The sequence below is a fragment of the Malaclemys terrapin genome, chromosome 1 (genome assembly GCF_027887155.1).
Source record: "Malaclemys terrapin pileata isolate rMalTer1 chromosome 1, rMalTer1.hap1, whole genome shotgun sequence".
Lineage (NCBI taxonomy): Eukaryota > Metazoa > Chordata > Testudines > Emydidae > Malaclemys > Malaclemys terrapin.
The window spans coordinates 192,871,104-192,877,588 of record NC_071505.1 but is presented as its reverse complement, the minus strand read 5'-3'; positions in this window follow the sequence as shown (position 1 = coordinate 192,877,588).

Here is a 6,485-nt window from a genome sequence, read left to right as displayed (position 1 = left end):
GAACTCACAACCCTGGGTTTAGCAGGCCAATGCTCAAACCACTGAGCTATCCCTCCCCCCTGAATAGTAATTCACCAAAAATGTCCATGCATGGAAACTATTCAAGAAATTGGGTCAAATTCGGCAAATCATCTCAGCTGAAAAATATAAAAACAAAAATTGTCAAATTGTTGATTTATAAAGGTCAAAATGAATTGATTCAAAATGAAATGCCAGTTCGATTTTACATTTTGTAAATGAAATGACACACAAAAAGTTTCATTCAACCCAAATGATTTTTGTTGGTTGTTTTTAATTTCTCGAGGAAAAACAACAACAACAACAAAACACACAGTTTCAGTTCAAAACTAACTGTTTTTTCTCCAGCTGTTTTGGTTCAGCCACCAATTTAAGAAAATCAGCTATTCACTCAGCTCTAATTATAAACTCTTACTAAATCAGCTTTTGAGCTACTAAGGTAACAGTAATAATCGTATTTTCTGGCTTTAAAGTTTGACTTCCTTTTGGCCATCATGTTAACTCAGAGGCATTCATGAACTTTGGGTTCTCTATATCAAGCAGCCTCTCCCACAGTTGTTTTTCTCCAAACAGGGTGGTTCTAAGACCAGGTCAGACTTCAGTCTATAGAGAAATTTACCTTTCCACTTAAACCAGTGAATTTCCTTCCCCTCTTTTTTCTAAATCCTCTCATGTCCTAGAAGAATTATTAGACTCTTTAGATACGGTCCGGGCAGTGAAGTTCTACTTGTATAAAACTAAATGGTGGAAGACGTCCAGTGCTCTACTGTTGTTTATTGGGTACCTAAATAGAGGTGCAAAGCACTGAAATTCTTTATTTCTTGGTGGATTAAGTCAACTATCATCCAAGCATCCAAGGCATCTATTCAAAATGCTCCCGAATATATAATTGGTCAATCCACCAGTTACTTTGTGGATGGACAAACACTGAGCCTCTTATGTGGTTTGTTGGTCAGCTACCTGGTCATCCATACACTTATTCACAGAACACTCCAAAACATATGTGCTTTCTTCATCTAGTATTGCCTTTGGATATAGAATCCTCTAATCTTCCCTGTGAAGATACAATCTGTAAAAAATTAAACTCTCTGTGATGGGTCCCACTCACCACTGTGGTGCCTCCTGCTGGCTGTCCTGGGGATTAGCTCTGCTAACCAGTGCATCCTCCTCTGGTGGTTCTCACCCACCGTCCCTTCTGCTCCTGGACCCATGTCATTCCAAGGACCACAGCATCCTCTTCAGGACACAGCCCTGAATGTGGCTAGGTAAATGTAATTAATTATTGTGATCAACAACAAATATACAACAGGATAATTTCAAGGTCAAAATAACTTCTCTGCATTCTTTTTTTTTTTTAAATGTAATGTGGCAGCTTTAGACTTTAAAGACTAGACTGGACAAACTTTGTCCACTTGTCATGCACCTAAAAACTAACATTTTGTTTAGATTTATGAAAGGAACCTTTCTGACAAGTGAGATGCATGTACAATACAGTTTTAACAAGACAAAGTGCAGATTCATTCAGAGTCTACATAGTAGACCTCTATGAGCCTACCAGAATTCCCCCTCCTGCACATCTTAGCCTCATCCACTCAACTCCGGAAAAAAAACTAGGAAAACAGACACCACTTATGTGATGCTTTCCAGTTCACCCAGGCCAGTAAGGGATTCAGTCAACACTAGCCTTGCAACTCTGGGTGCCTTAAATGCTATGCTGCTGAGACTCACAGCCTTGACTCCAACACTGAGCATACAAGCAAGAAAGTCTCCCCCTGGCTTCTAATGCCCAGTTACTCTTTGTAGGGGGACTTCAACAACCCTTCCAGACCCAAGCTGTCCACAAAAGCATTTCTCTGCAGTGTTCAGCCCCTATCACTGAAACACTCACACCTTATCAAGTTCGCTGCCCCTTTAAAAAGACAATATACAGAAGTGTTAGCTTAACTGGAGTTAACACACCTTGCACTTCAATATCCAGCACCGTAAAAGTAAAACAAGTTTACTAACAAAAGAACATTGATTTAAGTGATACCAAGTAGAAGGAATAGGGATAGGAACGATTACAAATAAAAATATGCTTCTAAGACTCTAGTCTAACTTAACAAACTAGAGTCTTTTGTTCAAAGTAGTTTTCTCAGCAGTCATTCTTCCAGCATGGCTCGCCAGCCTTTAGCTAAGATCCAACACAGAACCCAAAGTGCTCGGTTTCTTTGTCTCCTCAGGGGAAGGATACCAAAATGGCTCTGTGTTTCTGTTTATATCTCCCAAAGTTCATTGACCCTTTTACAAGAGGCAGGAAGGCTTCGTATTATCCTTTCCTTCTTGTTGACTTCCCAACCCCCTGCTCATTCATATGTAAAGGGGCTTCTGTTGTTTTGATTCCATAATGCTTAATTTACACTAGAGATAGGTAGATAACTTCCTTCCCTCCTGTCTGGGAGAAAACCTGTTTCTCCCTTTGATTGGTCACAGACTTTAAAGCATACTATCAGTGAGTATTCGTAATTCCTCATACAGTGTGAACACATACAATGCACAGTGGTATTAATCACCTGTGTGTCACCAGCTTTCATAAGAGACCTTTCTTGGTGCACTTTTATAATACAGTAATATTGGATACAATAAGTTGATTCAGTTGCTTATTCTTGGGATTCAGACCCTCTGGTATTCCCCGAACTGTCTGGACCCTGATTTGTTTTGAAGGCAAATGAACACTGGCTCAGGGAAGCAGACTTTAAACATGCAAAGCTGTTTCCAATGCATTGAATTGCACTTGCAGGGATTTTCTAGAGATCAAGTAAGTCCATATATACTATATTGCATGACTAGTTCATTATATTGCCCAGTAGAGTGTAGGTGAAGGGTGGGTGGCACTAAGTACCTAGTGGCCTGACCCTGAAAACACTTACATATATGTGTGAGTAACTTTGTGTATGTAAGAAATCCTCTTGAGATCAGTAAAGTTGCTCACATTCATTTGCAGGATCAGACTGTGAGGGGAAAGTTCTGGCCTCAGTTCCCCCGAACTACTAGCTATATCATTTGAAAAATCAAAACTTATTTTGGTTGGCTTCAGCAGTGGGTCTGAATCATTTGGGACCAAATTGCAGAAGGATTGCTCCCTGTTTTTTACAGGAACAACCTGTGCCTACATTTTGCATAAACAAGTGCCATTCTTTCGTGGATGCCTATCTGCATAGTTGGATCTCTAGCTACCTGACTGCAGGCACAAATCAGGTAGTTATAAACTCAGCTATATGCCTGAGATTTGTTTTTGCAGATAAAAAAATGTGGGTGCAAATGATGCCTGCAAAAAAGAAATAGGACCTGTAGAAATGTATTCCGCATTTCCCCCCCATTTGTAAAAATACACTAGCAATCACTAGTCATACGTATGAAAAATCTCAAAACCACATATGTAATTCAATGTACTGACACGTCAACTAATAATAATAAACTTCCCAACCAGAAATAAACCTCAACATTTCCCATAAACCATACCTTCAGGAAAAGCCCGAGTCTACCGTGTACGTCAAGCAAATTCACGGGCTGTAAGCCAAAGGGAAAGTGAGTCCCAGAGTTGAGGCTCTTGACTGAGACCACCTGCCCCAACCACTACAAACTTAGAGACTGCCAGCTCAGATGTCCCATCTCACCTCAACTGCCATGTTGGATTACCAAGGGAGAGCTGCCTCAGCAATATGCTAGTCAGGCATTAGCCTGTGATCTTTAGAATATATAGCTGTAAATACTGACTTCTGTGTGTGCTAGCGCTAGCATTAACAGGCTCTGCATGGTTCTGCAGCTAAATTCACATCGCTGGCTTCATAAAAATAGATGGAGGAGGTAAGTCAGGCTAAGTATAAAATGATTATCTTACACCTGTTGAAGAGCCATTTTAGTTTAGCTGCCTCAAGAGAGAAAGCACCATTTTGAAAGAACAAAGGACCATTCATTTTATCACTAAGCATATTGCTTGGCTTTATTGTGGTTCCAAGCTATTTAATGCAACCATCCATATGCTGCTGCTCATAAAATATTTAACGATTAATAAACATAAAAGGTCTTCTCATGCAGCACTTTGGGTGTCCAGCATACAGAGTAAGAGGGGATGAGCCCTGACACATCCCCTCTCAAATTTGAACCATGTCCACTTTTCCTGCTGTTCTGGTAGACAGAATCATAGGACTGGAAGGGACCTTGAGAGGTCATCTAGTCCAGCCCCCTGCACTCATGGCAGGACTAAGTATTACCTAGACCATCCCTGATGGGTGTTTGTCTAACCTGCTCTTAAAAATCTCCAATGACAGAGATTCCACAACCTCCCTAGGCAATTTATTCCAGTGCTTAACTACTCTGACAGTTAGGAAGTTTTTCCTAATGCCCAACCTAAACCCCCCTTGCTGCAATTTAAGCCCATTGCTTCTTCTCTTAGGCCTGGTCTACACGGGGGGGGAGGGGGTGTTGATCTAAGTTATTCACGTAGCTGAAGTCGACGTACTTAGATTTACTCACCACAGTGTCTTCACTGTGGTGAGTCGACTGCTGCCGCTCCCCCATTGACTCCGCCTGTGCCTCTTGCGCTGGTGAAGTAGAGGAGTCGATGGGAGAGCGCTCGGGGGTCAATTTATCGCATCTAGACTAGACACGATAAATCGACCCCCGCTGGATCGATTGCTGCCCGCCAATCCGGCGGATAGTATAGATATACTCCTAGCCTCAGATGTTAAGGAGATCAATTTTTCTCTCTCCTCCTTGTAAAAATTTTGTATGTACTTTTTGAATTATAATCCTATCTTCCAAAGAACTTGCAACCCCTCCCATCTTGGTATTGTCCACAAATCTCTATGCCATTATCTACCAGTTGAACCATTACCTGCCATTGAACAGAACCAGAACCAGAACCGATCCCTGCAGGACCCCACTCGATATGCCCTTCCAGCTTGATTGTGAACCACTGATAACTACTCTCTGGGAATGGTTTTCCAACCAATTATGCACCCACCTTATAGTAGCTCCATCTAGGATGCAAGCATGGGGGATGAGTGAAGGGTCAGCATCCGTAGGCAGCCTGCTTCAGCATGTGGAGTAGCTGCCACTCCATTAGATAGTCTTCTAGCACACTGGAAGGGATGTGAAAGTGACTGATTACTAAGCTATCAGGAGTGCTCCCATGAATCTCCTTGTAGGATGAGGCCTTATATTACCACTTTCAACAATCACTGAAGGGTTCCTTTTACTGATTTTTTTTAAGAACCTAGAACATAGTCGTTTACATGGCTAGCATGATGTAATACATTTCAACATGAATTCTTGTGAGAAACAAATCTCAGACAGTGCATTAGGAAAATAAAGAAGGTCTGAAGATGAAGGGTGAGGTTAGAGGGGGTTGCAGATGAAGAGACTGAAGAGATTTTACAAAATAAAGTGACTCTGTTTTAAAGGTTCCTGTCATTTTAGAAGCATAAAAAGGAAGGGTAATTGCTGATCTACTGTTACTGAGCAGGTGTGAACTCTGGAGCTGAGGGCGGGGGCTGAAACTAACCTTACAAGAACACACTGGAAAACTGATCAGACTTTCAGAAAAAGCAGTCAGCAGCCATAAGAGCCCTTCCTCCTTCTCTTGAATTATTGTATCAGGGATTATTATCTATATTATAGTAACACCTAGGGGGCCCATTCTGCCAGGCAGCCAAGCACTGAACAGACAGAGTAAGAGACAGTCCCTATCCCTGTATATGTAGACAAGACAAATGAAAAGATGGAGGGGAAAGGATGAACTATACAAGCAGAGTGGTCAGAGTTATGACTGGCAAATATTGTGTTGGTTCCACTTTGTTGGATTTCTTTATAGGTAATCTGTTGGTGTTTTGTTTTTTTTTCATTATATGTAACCTGGGGAAGGATTAGTTTATAGGAGTACAGAAAAGGAAAAGGGGCAAAGAGGGCATTACTGAGGAGGAGAAGGGGGAAAGGGGAGATAAGGAGATAAAAATGGGGGGGGAGAAAGAGAGAGGGGGTTAGTGGGTACATGAAAGCCAGGAGAGTGAGGATGCTATGGAGGGACTGAGGGACCAGGGCTGAGGTGAAGAGGGGGGAAATGCCAGTCAAAACTGGGGAAAACAGACTGATGACAAGTGTTGAAAGCCTGATGATGTCACTGCTGGGTCTGACTCCTGCCCCACTTCTGCCACTGCCATTCAGCTCCTAAGTTTGTTGAGAGTCAAGGAGGTCCCTCTTAGCTCGCTGGCTCATTCCCCAGCCTGCAGGGCTGATGAATGCTATTTCCTCCTTCTTCCTTCCCTTTTTCTATTTTGTATATTTCCATTTCCTTAGGCCAAAGTAAAGCAATACAAATGCTCTCTCTCCCTCCCAGCACCTCTTCATTCCTTCTCAAATTCAGCTGCAAATAAAGAGTCCCAGTCCAGTCCTCCCTGTCCAGGATGAATACTAGTTTTCTTCTCTCC